Source organism: Coregonus lavaretus, assembly GCF_964263955.1.
Source record: "Coregonus lavaretus genome assembly, chromosome: 7".
Lineage (NCBI taxonomy): Eukaryota > Metazoa > Chordata > Actinopteri > Salmoniformes > Salmonidae > Coregonus > Coregonus lavaretus.
The window spans coordinates 11,600,184-11,614,050 of NC_139994.1; the positions used below are offsets into that span (position 1 = coordinate 11,600,184).

Sequence of the window (13,867 nt, forward strand, 5' to 3'; positions counted from 1 at the left end):
TTAACGTTATTTATTAATACATTTTTCACGACTATGAAGATTGTGTTTAGGAAAGTTCTAGGTAATAATAAATAGGCTTACATGGGGCTTGAACGCATCACATTAGTAGGCTATAATAGGCCTGCAGATAAATATGCATTGTCATCTCCAAGTCCTGTGTATCTGGTCCACAGAATAGGGTTTGTGCAGCCCAGTCCAGTCGGCCATTCGAATTCCCGCTCAAGCGACATCATGCATTCAGAATCTTGCCTGACGCACGTAGCTGGTGGGATGAACGTCAGTGCACATGAACCCAATACTCCGCCTTGGACCTACCGGTAGTTTCAGCCCAGATTTGATCAGCAGGAAAACGACTGGTGAGTAAACTACTAATCACAAACCTACATCAGTAGGCTAATAACTTGTTTAGACACTACTCTATCTGGTGACAGACAGCCTATTGCAGGCCAGACTCAGACTGGTGCATTTAGCTCGAAATATAACATTATGACAATTTACAGCTGCCATCGCCATGCAATGCACGCTTTCTGCTTGCGGCCGTGCGGGGTGTCTTCCTGCTTCTTGGTCAGGGTAGCTTGGCAACATTAGCTATAGACTAGTAAATTATTGGCAAGCAAGTTTGAAATGATAACGATTGATTAGATGGCAACTGAACTTGAGATTTTATAGCCTACCGCACAAGTTCTCAATCACGACTATTCGAATGCGGACAGTCTAGACATGATTCCACATGTTTCTTGTCTTGTTCTGTCCTCTCCTTTGTCGAAGTAGCAACAATGCGATACAATGTATCATTGGAGTGGAAGGATCGTGTAATGTCTTGCTACTTTGTAACCACCATGTAGACTACAGTGTATATAGTCTGTAACAATGTATAATGGGCTATGGACATTTGCAGCATTGTTGCAATCAGTGAAGGCAGAAGTAGGGCAGTTCTTGTAGGTTATTCAGTCTTCAACCATGAGACTAATTGTAAGGTCGTTCCATATGATTTCAATCACTTTCAGACTGCATCCCTTTTGGTTTGAATGAAACCTTCCGTAGGCCTACATGTTGGCCCATAGTAGAAGTGGTCACAAAGTTACTTTTTGGACCTGAATGCCAAAACATTCCGGAAATAGAGGTGCTCAAAGTTGACCTATTTTGCATAACCCATCCATGTCTTCATCACTGAAAAATATGAACGGTTGAGTTTGATATAATATAAAAGCAGACAAACAGGGTTGTTAAACTGTTTTATGATTTATATAAAAAAATACTTTTAAATTTTTTTACTTTAACAGCAATTATCTAAAAAGAAAAGTGTACAAAACATATTTTAAAAAAACCTGCTCTTTCCATGACATAAACTGACCAGGTGAAAGGTATGACCTCTTAATGATGCCACTTCTTAAATCCACTTCAAACAGTGTAGATGAAGGGGAGGAGACAGGTAAAAATATATATATATATTTGTAAGCCTTGAGACAATTGAGACAGGGATTGTGTATGTGTGCCATTCAGAGGGTGAATGGGCAAGACAAAATATTTTAAGTGCCTTTGAAAAGAGTGTGTTATTAGGTGCCATGAGCACTGGTTTGTGTCAAGAACTGCAACGCTGCTGGGTTTTTCACGCTGAACAGTTTTCCGTGTGTATCAAGAATGGTCCACCACCCAAAGGACATCTAGACAACTTGACACAACTGTGGGAAGCATTGGAGTCAACATGGGCCAGCATCCCTGTGGAGCGCTTTCGACACCTTGTAGAGTCCATGCCCTGACGAATTGAAGCTGTTCTGAGGGCAAAAGGGGGGGGTGCAACTCAATATTAGGAAGGTGTTCCTAATGTTTGGTATACTCAGTATATATCACAAGACATACTTCACAAGACACAGACAATATTAGCTGGTAGGTTATGTTTTATTGTCCTTCTGTGTTAAGGAACCTGTTGCTGTTCTGAGGGCAAAGGGGGGGATGTTGTAGCTTGGACCCTGTTTTACATAACCTGAGGTGTTTGTGTTGTGCCTGCCATCAGTTGAGACACAGCATACTCTTGAATACAGGGTGGGTGTCATGTTTTGGCTAATAAATGTACTAAAATATCCATTGTTATAAATTAAACTGTCAATCTTTCATAGAAAACCTATTGAAATCATAGAAATATAGACAATAGAATAAACATTCCCATTCAAATTGACATTTAGAAAATGGGTGGACCGGCGGCCATCTTTGTAGTAGTAATTGGAAATTTAAAGTTTCAATTAAATTTAAATGTCAATGGTGTACCAGCTAAATTGCAGGGGTCTGAAGGGATAGGCCAATTCTATGAATTCGGTTTATAAGATTGAAATGACACCCACCCTGTATTCAACAGTATGCTGTGCCTCAACCGATGACGGGCACAACACAAACATTTCAGATGATGTCAAATAGGGTCTAAGCTACAACATCTGTGAAAATGAGAGGTGACCATAACACTTCTAAAGGTTTCCCCTGTAATGATCCAATATGCCTTATCATCTTGAGTTTAGGTTATACAGCTGGAGGCTACAATTGACCATTTGTTTTACTGGGGTGTTGAGAGGACACACCACTGCATTAGCTTGTGTAACAGGAGGAGTAGTCTGTGGTGCAATGTGTCCTCCTCAATACAAATTCTGGTGAATCAAAAGTTGGGCGTTTCCATGTGAAATGTCATCTCTACATAGACAGACTGCTGCATTTGCTGCCATTCCAGTGAGAATTGCTTGACCACAATAACATATTCTACACTTCCACCATGAGAGGGACCTCACAAGTCTCACAAGGAAGCTATACCAAGTGCTTTGGTCCTACCTGTAGAGTCACTGAGAATTCAGCAGCTCCTTGCCCCCTGAAGTGTGCACCCAAATTGGCAATTTTAATTCATAGGATTCATATAATATTAATTAAATATAGTAACTAACACCCGATTTGGACCAAACTTCGTCCTATCATTAAGTAAGACATGGGGAATCCAATAAACTGATCAAAAGCCACCAACAGACCCCCATACCAATCCAACCCCAACAACCTGTATGTAGTATCGGTTCTCTATGTCTGACAAGTAGTATGGAGCTGTGGCTTGGAGTATTGCTTCTTCATACTATGTCATGTATTCCCTGTGAATCTGGTAGTTTTTTCCCTCCTGTTCAGAGAAATTAGCCATTGATGTCACTTGCATTATTTACCATGAATAAATGTGAAATTACCAGATTTTGCCCACTAGATGCTGCTGTTCCTGCTACTGCCACACCCTTTTATCAATTTTGCTGGTCTTTTGTGTGGAACTAATTTGGTCCAAATCGTATGTTGGCTACTGTATTTATTGAATATTATTTGAACCCTAACAATTAAAGGGCCACTATGGGTGCAATCAATTAGCTTAATTTCTCAGAGATTAAATTTCAACAAAATAATGTTGCAGGAATTCTAGTCTTATCTGTTTCTAACTACAGAAACGACTTCAGAACAATCTGAGATGGTGGGTGTCATGGCTTGCTGAAATGGCATTGAATGACTCCAGTGTGAATTTCATATAAATGGTTGCCCATATAGGATGACATTTAGAGTAAGCAATTGGCAGTAAGCAGTGAGGAAATTAACCACAGCATTTAAAATAGACGGGAAGTGGGATTTCCAAGAGAAAGTGAAAATAGAGAATAAATAACACATTTGTCATTTGCAAGTGGTTTATTGAGTTCAAGATCAGTTGCTTCATTATTGGTCCTCAAAGATGAAATTCTATTGAATCCAATTACTGATTTCCAAAGATTTACTGCCCATAAGGGCGCGGTGCCGCTATTAATATTATCATTTTTCAATGTTGTTTTTTATAAATGATACAACAGTCTCATACTTCTCCCTGGAGACGCTACTTACATCTAGATATGAGTCATTATGCAAATAATTCAAGGGTGCTCAATTCAAGGAGGTACTGACTTAACGTGCTGCTTTACGTGCTGCTGTTTTCTTTCACTTCCCTTCACTGATTTGAAATGACTGATATAAGAAATATGGTAGAAACTCCCTCTAGCCCATGCCTCCACCAATCCAATGCTTTTAGGTTTGTGGGAATTAGAGAACGAGTGCACACTTCAGGAAAAATGACATATTATTGGGACAACTCTATGCTTGCTGGAAAGGATGGGGAAGTTGAAAAGACTGAATGTAGATTACAAGAAGTTGTCATAGTGAAATGTTCCATGGTGGGAACAGACTTCCCTGCTGTCTTCTCTCCAGTAATCATTCAGTTTGGCCAGATGGCTGTTATCCCATGTATCAGATTCAGACCTGGGTTCAAAATCAAATACTTTTTGAAATCTGTCAAATATTTTGAGCGTTCGCTCTAGTCTGCCTGGAGTGGGAGATGGGCAGGGTTTACAGTTTTGGGACAATTCTATTGGTCCATTTAAGCTAGGCAAGCTCAATCAAGTCATATTGAGTGATATGAAAAACAGAGCAGGCTTTTCTAGATAGGTAGGTGGTGAGCATTTTGGCTGTTCATGTTTTCTCTGGTTTCACCACAAGGTCTAATGTCTGACGTTATGCTGTGCAAAGGGTCATTTCCATGTAAACGCCCCATTTGCCTTCTGTAAGTTTAAGTTCATGAGGAGGGAGGATAATGAAAGTCCCCCCCCCCCCCCCCCTCCCCCCATCTCTTCTCTCAATTCAGTTCAAAGGGCTTTATTGGCATGGAAAACATGTTTACATAGCCAAAGCAAGTGAAATAGATAATAAACTAAAGTGAAATAATCAATCAAAAATGAACAGTAAACATTTTCAAAGGAATAGACACATTTCAAATGTCATATTATGGCTATGTACAGTGTTATAATGAATTGCAAATAGTTAAAGTACCAAAGGGAAAATAAATAAGGGTTGTATTTGGGCCTCCTGTAGCTCAGTTGGTAGAGCATGGCGCTTGCAACGCCAGGGTTGTGGGTTCGTTTCCCACGGGGGGCCAGTATGAAAAATGTATGCACTCTGGATAAGAGCGTCTGCTAAATGACCAAAATGTAAATATTTACAATGGTGTTTGTTCTTCACTGGTTGCCCTTTTCTTGTGGCAACAGGTCACAAATCTTGCTGCTGTGATGGCACACTGTGGTATTTCACCCAATAGATATGGGAGTTTATCAAAATTGGATTTGTTTTGGAATTCTTTGTGGATCTGTGTAATCTGAGGGAAATATGTGTTTCTAATATGATCATACATTTGGCAGGAGGTTAGAAAGTGCAGCTCAGTTTCCATCTCATTTTGTGGGCAGTGTGCACAGCCTGTCTTCTCTTGAGAGCCAGGTCTGCCTACGACGGCCTTTCTCAATAGCAAGGCCATGCTCACTGAGTCTGTACATAGTCAAAGCTTTCCTTAATTTTGGGTCAATCACAGTGGTCAGGTATTCTGCCACTGTGTACTCTCTGTTTAGGGCCAAATAGCATTCCAGTTTGCTCTGTTGTTTGGTAAATTCTTTCCAATGTGTCAAGTAATTATATTTTTGTTTTCTCATGATTTGGTTGGGTCTAATTGTGTTGCTGTTGCTGTCCTGGGGCTTTGTGAGGTCTTTTTGTGTTTGAAGAGAGCCCCAGGACCAGCTTGCTTAGGGGACTCTTCTCTAGGTTAATCTCTGTAGGTGATGGCTTTGTTATGGAAGGTTTGGGAATCGCTTCCTTTTAGGTGGTTGTAGAATTTAACAGCTCTTTTCTGGATTTTGATAATGAGCGTGTATCGACCTAATTCTGCTCTGCATGCATTATTTGGTGTTTTACATTGTACACAGAGGATGTTTTTGCAGAATTCTGCGTGCAGAGTCTCAATTTGGTATTTGTACCATTTTGTGAATTATTGGTTGCCGAGTGGACCCCAGACCTCACAACCATAAATGGCAATGGGTTCTATAACTGATTCAAGTATTTTTAGCCAGATCCTAATTGGGATGTCGAATTTTATGTACCTTTTGATGGCGTAGAATGCCCTTCTTGCCTTGTCTCTCAGATCGTTCACAGCTTTGTGGAAGTTACCTGTGGTGCTGATGTTTAGGCTGAGGTATGTATTGTTTTTTTGTGCGCTCTAGGGCAACGGTGTCTAGATGGAATTTGTATTTGTGGTCCTGGCAAATTGACCTTCTTTGGAACACTATTATTTTTGTCTTACTGAGATTTACTTTCAGGGCCCAGGTCTGACAGAATCTGTGCAGAAGATCTAGGTGCTGCTGTAGGCCCTCCTTGGTTGGGGACAGAAGCACCAGATCATCAGCAAACAGTACTCTCTCTCTCTCCATTTACCTTAACCAGCAGCCTCACCCAGTGAGCACCGAACGACACTGGATGTCCATGGATGTTGAGAAGTAGTTAACATTTGGTCAGTCCAAATCTGAACCAATCATATACATCTGTTTCACAAGTTTGGACAGTACAGTAGAGCACAGTACAGTAAAGAAAAGTAGAGTATAGGTCAGTACAATACAATACAGTATAGTAAAGAACAGTGACGTGTGACAAGGCTATCCCTCTGTGATGGTGTGTGACGAGGCTATGCCTCTGCGACGGTGTGTGCCGAGGATATCCCTTTTTGATGGTGTGTGCCGAGGATATCCCTCTGCGATGGTGTGTGCCGAGGCTATCCCTCTGCGATGGTGTGTGCCGAGGCTATCCCTCTGCGATGGTGTGTGCCGAGGCTATCCCTCTGCGATGGTGTGTGCCGAGGCTATCCCTCTGCGATGGTGTGTGCCGAGGCTATCACTCTGCGATGGTGTGTGCCGAGGCTATCCCTCTGCGATGGTGTGTGCCGAGGCTATCCCTCTGCGATGGTGTGTGCCGAGGCTATCCCTCTGCGATGGTGTGTGCCGAGGCTATCCCTCTGCGATGGTGTGTGACGAGGCTATCCCTCTTCGATGGTGTGTGACGAGGCTATCCCTCTGCGATGGTGTGTGCCGAGGCTATCCCTCTGCGATGGTGTGTACCGAGGCTATCCCTCTTCGATGGTGTGTGCCGAGGCTATCCCTCTTCGATGGTGTGTGACGAGGCTATCCCTCTGTGATGGTGTGTGACGAGGCTATCCCAGAGAATCCTGAGCAACTCTTAGTGTAGCGAGACCACTTGAGCCTAGTAGTTCAACTACCAGCACTTTCCTTAGCACACTGTTGACCCATTACTGACAACATGGGGGGGGTGGGACTCGGGGGGGGTCTCTCTGCGGTGCAAGGGTGTCCTTGAGTGTTGCTGACGTGTCCCCCAGGACAGGCTGAGGGTCTTTCTGTGGTGGGGTCCCCCTTCCCTAGACCCCCCCCCCCCCACTGACCCACCCACCAAAACCACGATGAGACAATCCTGACCTACTGATAACTGTGGGAATTCTGACTCCCAGAGCAACTAGGGAAAATAGATTAAATAGAGAAAAAAAGGGATTGGATTTTATAATGTCAAATAAAAATACATACAGAGATACAAATCTCTTGTTGTCAAATCCCCAGCCCTCTCCTTCTAGCCTACATCTAGTCCCTCTCTATCTCTTTCACTTTCTTTCCTTTTTCGATCCCTCTTTCTCTCTCGCTCCTTCTCGATTTCTTTCTCATTCTAGAATTATCTCACTCTCAATCCATCTCTTTCTCCCTCTTCCTATATCTATTTCCATCCTCCTTGCCTTCAGTTCACCCATTGCCTGTACATTTCTCTCTTTGTCTCTCTCTCTCTCTTTGTCTCTCTCTCTCTCTTTGTCTATCTCTATCTCTATCTCAATTCAATTTAAGGGCTTTATTGACATGGGAAACACATGTTAACATTGCCAAAGCAAGTGAGGTAGACTATCTCTCTTCCTCTATCTAAAGATAGGGGAAGTGGTGCTCTGCTGTTGTCTGGTATATAGTGTGTGTGTGCCTGCCAGTAACTCTGGACCTGTTCTTCTGCACCAATAGCCCTGGCTTTGACTCTGGACCTGTTCTTCTGCACCAATAGCCTTGGCTTTGACTCTGGACCTGTTCTTCTGCACCAATAGCCTTGGCTTTGACACAGTTCACAGTCAAGTGAACACAAGGTTAAAAACAATCTTGATTCAAAACAATGACTGGAATCGGGGTCAGATTTTTCTGTGGAGAACAACAAAGGTAGTGACTGGGATGGACGTTGACCATGTACACTGTGTAGATTTGCTCATTAAAGGCCTATAGCCGATGTTTACTTGACCTAAAGGCACGGCCAGACCGGTAGGATTGCTGGCCGAGAGTACTTTGCACCTCTGTTCAAAGTGCCGGCCCTAATCTGCAAACCGATTCTATATGTAGAAACGGGTGAAAATGACGTCTGTCTGTTGCCCACTGGCGGGTGGTCCCTATAACACACCGCGCAGACAGCAAGCGAACAAACGGCGAACGGACGGCCCCCTACTGTACAGACTGACATTTAATGCGGTGTGTTTTCTCCATAACATAGCACCTGCATACAGTATGTTGTTGTAATGAATGAGTGGTCTTTAAACCCCCTCCCCCCCATCCTCTAATTTTAGTTTGATTTGAATTCCCTGGTACCCCTCTGCTCAGAGCCCTCAAACAAAATTATGTGACTAGTGTAGGGTGAAGTGGCCCGTAGATGCTGATCTGGGGTCCGTTTAGCGTTTTCTCCACTAACGGTTAAGGTTACGATTGGTGGAGGGGAAGCTGATCCTAGATCTGTACCTAGGGGAAACTTCAACAGAGTTGGTTCAGGGCTGGAAAAATGCACTGCTTGTGGCTGTGATTGGACCCAAAGGAGCTGCTGCGAACGTTGTCGTGAGCACTGTCAGAGAGATCTGTTTGCCGCTCTGCTCACACACTGAGAGACAGTTCTGTAATAGCTGACTGAATTTCAATTCATAGAGCGAGAGGGAAAGAAAGCAAGGGAGAAGGAAACAAGAGTGAGAGAATGGTAGAGGGAGGGAACAGGAGGGACTCCTGGTGTCTGTGTTTAGTCACGACTCTGCCTGACTGACCTGTTTTTCCTCAGACTCAACGTAACACAGTTGTACACACAGAGACGGAATTACACACAGACACACACACCACATAATTAGTCACTGTGCCACCTAGACACCCAAAGCCCCCCTGCTTAACAGTAACACACACCCATTCATTGTGGGGTGTGTTGTCTGAAAATGCCTGGCCGGCCTGGTGACAAATGCCAATTAGAGGTTTTAATATATGGTCCTGTGGTGTCTGAGGCACTTGGAGAAAAACAGAAATCAGCCACTAGGCCATAGCTGCTAAGAATATGGCGCCGACAGACAAGGCAGCTCTGCTTCTAGCTCCTAAGCAACTTTGCAGTATTTTGTTTTTTTGTGTGTTATTTCTTACATCATTAGCCCAGAACGTTTTTTGTGTCATTACATACAGCCAGAAATAACTTTTGGATATCAGTGCGGCGGTAACTCACCTGCATTACGACCAGAAATACGACTTTCCCGAATTGGATCCTTTGTTCGTACCCCCAGGGCAATTGAACTTATCCCAGAGGCTGCTCCAAGACGCGGAGAAGAGGTATTCGGAGTGAACTTCTAGTCCGACTCAGGAGGCGTGCACACCATCCACCGCTTCCGAGTATATTACTTGCTAATGTTCAGTCCCTGGACAATAAAGTAGATGAGCTCAGGGTAAGGATCTCCTTCCAGAGAGACATCAGGGACTGTAACATACTCTGATTCACGGAATCATGGCTCTCTCTGGATATACTGTCCCCGTCCATACAGCCAGCTGTGTTCTCAGTACATCGCGCAGACAAGAATAAAGAACTCTCTGGGAAGAAGAAAGGCGTTGGTGTATGTTTCATGATTAACTACTCATGGTGTGATTGTGATAACGTACAGGAACTCAATTCCTTTTGTTCACCCGACCTAGAATACCTCACAATCAAATGCCGACCGTATTACCTCCCAAGAGAATTCTCTTCGGTTATAGTCACAGCCATGTATATTCCCCCTCAAGCCGATACTACGAAGGCCCTCAAGGAACTACACTGGACTTTGTGCAAACTGGAAACCACATATCCTGAGGCCGCATTTAGTGTAGCTGGGGATTTTAACAAAGCAAATTTGAGGAAAACGCTACCGAAATTCTATCAACACATTGCCTGTAGTACTCGCGCATCAAACTCTCAACCATTGTTACACCCCCTTCCGGGATGGCTACAAGGCCCTCCCCCGCCATCCCTTCGGCAAATCAGATCACGACTCCATCCTGCTCTTCCCTTCCTATAAGCAGAAACTCAAACAGGAAGTACCCCTGCTAAGGTATATTCAACGCTGGTCTGACCAATTGGAATCCATGCTTCATGATTGTTTTGATCGTGCGGACTGGGATATGTTCCGGGTTGCCTCTGAGAATTGACATATACACGGACACAGTGACTGAGTTCATCAGGAAGTGTATAGGAGATGTTGTTCCCACTGTGACTATTAAAACCTACCCAAACCAGAAACCATGGGTAGATGGCAGCATTGTCGCGAAACTGAAAGAGCAAACCACCACATTTAACCACGGCAAAGTGACTGGGAATATGGTTGAATACTAACAGTGTATTTATTACCTCTGTAAGGCAATCAAACAGGCAAAACGTCAGTACAGAGACAAAGTAGAGTTCAAAGGCTCAGACACAAGACATATGTGACAGGGTCTACAGACAATCACGGATTACAAAGGGAAAACCAGCCACGTCGCGGACACCGGCATCTTGCTCCCAGACAAGCTAAACACCTTCTTTGCCCGCTTTGAGGATAACACAGTGCCACCGACGCGGCCCGCTCTCAAGGACTGTGGGCTCTCATTCTCGCTCCCAAGGACTGTGGGCTCTCGTTCTCCGTGGCCGACGTGAGTAAGACATTTAAGCGTGTTAACCCTCGCAAGGTTGCCGGCCCAGACGGCATCCCTAGCCGCCGCGTCCTCAGAGCATGCGCAGACCAGCTGGCTGGAGTGTTTACGGACATATTCAATCTCTCCCTATCCCAATCTGCTGTCCCCGCTTGCTTCAAGATATCCATCATTGTCTCTGTACCCAAGAAAGCAAAGGTAACTGAACTCAATAACTATCACCCGTAGCACTCACTTCTGTCATCATGAAGTGATTTGAGAGGCTAGTTAAGGATCATATCACCTCTACCTTACCTGACACCCTAGACCCACTTCAATTTGCATACTGCCCTAATAGATCCACAGACGATGCAATCGCCATCGCACTGCACACTGCCCTATCCCATCTGGACAAGAGGAATACCTATGTAAGAATGCTGTTCATTGACTATAGCTCAGCCTTCAACACCATAGTACCCTCCAAGCTCATCATTAAGCTTGGGGCCCTGTGTCTGAACCCCGCCCTGTGCAATTGGGTCCTGGACTTCCTGACGGGCCGCCCCCAGGTGGTGAAGTTCTCCTCTGAATCATTCAGATGTTCATTGGAAAACTTCAGACGGGCCTGTATATGTGCTTTCTTGAGCAGGGGGACGTTGCGGGCACTGCAGGATTTCAGTCCTTCATGGCGTAGTGTGTTACCAATTGTTTTCTTGGTGACTATGGTCCCAGCTGCCTTGAGATCATTTACAAGATCCTCCTGTGTAGTTCTGGGCTGATTCCTCACCGTTCTCATGATCATTGCAACTCCACGAGGTGAGATCTTGCATGGAGCCCCAGGCCGAGGGAGATTGGCAGTTCTTTTGTTTCTTCCATTTGCGAATAATCGCACCAACTGTTGTCACCTTCTCACCAAGCTGCTTGGCAATGGTCTTGTAGCCCATTCCAGCCTTGTGTAGGTCTACAATCTTGTCCCTGACATCCTTGGAGAGCTCTTTGCTCTTGGCCATGGTGGAGAGTTTGGAATCTGATTGATTGATTGCTTCTGTGGACAGGTGTCTTTTATACAGGTAACAAGCTGAGATTAGGAGCACTCCCTTTAAGAGTGTGCTCCTAATCTCAGCTCGTTACCTGTATAAAAGACACCTGGGAGCCAGAAATCTTTCTGATTGAGAGGGGGTCAAATACTTATTTCCCTCATTAAAATGCAAATCAATTTATAACATTTTTGACATGCGTTTTTCTGGATTATTTTGTTGTTATTCTGTCTCTCACTGTTCAAATAAACCTACCATTAAAATTATAGACTGAACATTTCTTTGTCAGTGGGCAAACGTACAAAATCAGCAGGGGATCAAATACTTTTTTCCCTCACTGTACATAGACATGGAACACTAGTCACTTTAAAAATGTTTACATACTGCTTTACTCATTTCATATGTATATACTGTATTCTACAGTGTTTTAGTCAATGCCATTCTGACATTGCTCATCCTAATATTTATATATTTCTTAATTCCATTATTCTACTTTTAGATTTGTGTGTATTGTTGTTAATTGTTAGATGCTACTGCACTGTTGGAGCTAGGAACACAAGCATTTCGCCTACACCCGCAATAACATCTGCTAAATATGTGTATGTGACCAATAAAATTTGATTTGATTTTAAGAATATGAATGTTTAGCCTAGTGTAATATCAGTCACATTATAATTGGGTCTAGTTACACACCTTAGGATGTTTTGGTTTTGAGTGGAAGGAGTACACTAGCCTAGATTGTGATAGTAGATTTTATTTTCACCTTGCCTGCTAGGTTGCAGTGTCATGAGTGAAAGGAGAAATGAGGTTAAGTGGATCCCTACTGTAAAAACACACTCCTGTCTGTAGAAGCCACTAACACCCACACAGCAGGGGTGCGTACAAATTCTCTCTCTTGAAGTGTGCACTTGTTCACTTCCCTTCATGGATTTAAAAGGAAATGACTGTAATATGGAAACTCCCTATAGCCCATGCCAACACTAATCCAATACTTTTACATTTGTGGGGATTAGTGAATGAGTGCAAACTTCAGGAGGAAGGAGAGATTATTTGAACACAACCAGTGTCTGTAACCTGCTGTGAGGGAGGCAATCTCCATAATAGGCCTTAGCTTTGGGACACAACATCGGGAGTCTGTGTATTGGTTGAACTCCCTGAGTTGTGCATCGTTCTGGTGGTTGGCAATGGAAAATAACCATACCACAATATAGCCGGCTTCACCCAAAAAAACATTTATTGTCAACAAAAGCATATGTATAATTGGGGCGCACGAGTGGCGCAGCGGTCTAAGGCACTGCATCTCAGTGCTTGAGGAGTCACTACAGACACCCTGGTTCGATTCCAGGCTGTATCACAACCGGCCGTGATTGTGACCGGCCGCACAATTGGCCCAGCGTCGTCAGAGTTTGGCCGGTGTAGGCCGTCATTGTAAATAAGAATTTGTTCTTCACTAACTTGCCTAGTTAAATTTGTTTTAAAAAAAAAACTCTAGGAACTCTATTTACCAGACATAAAGTGAAATGTGTTATTTTCCGTCGCAACCACCAGAACGATGCACAACTCAGGGATACCACAGTAGGCAGCCAAGCTGAGCCAGCACAGACACACCTGTCCCTGTTCCTCTGAGGTCACTTCCTGTTATTCTGTGTCAGGGGCCTGTCTGCTGTCGTTTCTCCCTTCCTCTGTGTGTGTGTGTCACAGTAGACCCAGGGTCTGGTTTATTGATTGTGAGAATGAGGTTGTATGGAAATCATGATGAATCCATTTCCTCCCAATAATACAGAGCTGATCAGAGAGTGAAGCAGAGCATTGAACTCCGGACACTAGCACTCTATCATTAGGTTGGGGTAGATATTTATCTTAGGCCAGAGTTTACCCATCCTAAACCATGCAGGTTCATTAACACAGAAGGACAATAAAACATAACCTACCAGCTAATATTGTCTGTGTCTTGTGAAGTATGTCTTGTGATATACACTGAGTATACCAAGCATTAGGAACATCTTCCTAATATTGAGTTGCACC

The 13,867-nt window shown here is 43.7% G+C and overlaps 1 protein-coding gene across 1 annotated transcript in view; it reads left to right on the forward strand.

Annotated features, from left to right (window-relative positions):
• The first annotated feature begins 311 nt into the window (after window positions 1–311).
• Window positions 312–13,867, forward strand: part of LOC311132767 (protein tyrosine phosphatase type IVA 3) — a 51,738-nt gene continuing 38,182 nt past the window's right edge. The window contains exon 1 of the mRNA XM_084166070.1: window positions 312–356. The gene's annotated coding sequence lies outside the window, so the exon portion shown is untranslated. The remainder of the gene's footprint in view (window positions 357–13,867) is intronic.